Here is a 760-nt window from a genome sequence, read left to right as displayed (position 1 = left end):
AACTGTAATCATAAAAACATGTTAACTAATATTGATAATTATAAAGTAGATAACTATAATAAAATGTAGAAAGAACAGGATGAAAGAGAATTGATGTAAAGAATTGATAATGGTGTAAATGGTCAAGTTCACTGTTAACTGTAGTTCTGTGATGATTTGGATGGTTATGCTGAGGTATACTGACCATAAATTGACATGCACATTCAGGTTTGGGGAGGAAGGGGCAGGATGTCACAGGGAGTGGAAAGGTGGGAGGGAGACAGTAGAGAATGCTGGAAAGTTCTTTTTAATCTGTCAAAATTAAGAAGAACATCAACATAATTGCAATAAAGAGGATACAACATTATATAAAACAGTCATGTCATATATTTAAAAGTCAGGTGATTTTGTAAAATAGGGCAGGTGTTGGCAAATTTATCAGGATAATTATTACATAAATGTTATATTATCCATTCACACAAGAATCATGTGTTGATAAAGTGTTATTTGACATAATTATTGCCTACTATCTGTGAGCTGTGATGATGAAAATTGATATAAAAACAAATCTATAAGGGTATTGTTATTGCAACATTTGGTAAGTCACACGTGTGTCATTCTCATGTGTCTGGCAGCATCATGGGAAAGGTTGTCACTTTTGGCCATCATTTCACCTGTATGGAGGCAGGAGTGTACAGTAATCATGAGTTTTTTTTTTTCCATGTTATGAATTGTAAGATCCAGAAATATTGCAGGTTTTAATATGTATACCCAACCAAAC

At 33.2% G+C, this 760-nt stretch overlaps 1 protein-coding gene across 1 annotated transcript in view; it reads left to right on the top strand.

The window, feature by feature from the left end:
• LOC119590759 (GPI transamidase component PIG-T-like) overlaps nt 1-760 on the top strand; it is a gene marked incomplete in the record, with an annotated part of 22,148 nt that overhangs the window by 18,418 nt on the left and 2,970 nt on the right.

This window comes from Penaeus monodon, chromosome 27 (genome assembly GCF_015228065.2).
Source record: "Penaeus monodon isolate SGIC_2016 chromosome 27, NSTDA_Pmon_1, whole genome shotgun sequence".
In the NCBI taxonomy this organism is placed as follows: domain Eukaryota; kingdom Metazoa; phylum Arthropoda; class Malacostraca; order Decapoda; family Penaeidae; genus Penaeus; species Penaeus monodon.
Note: the sequence above shows the minus strand (reverse complement) of the source record. Positions and strands in the feature narration are given on the sequence as shown.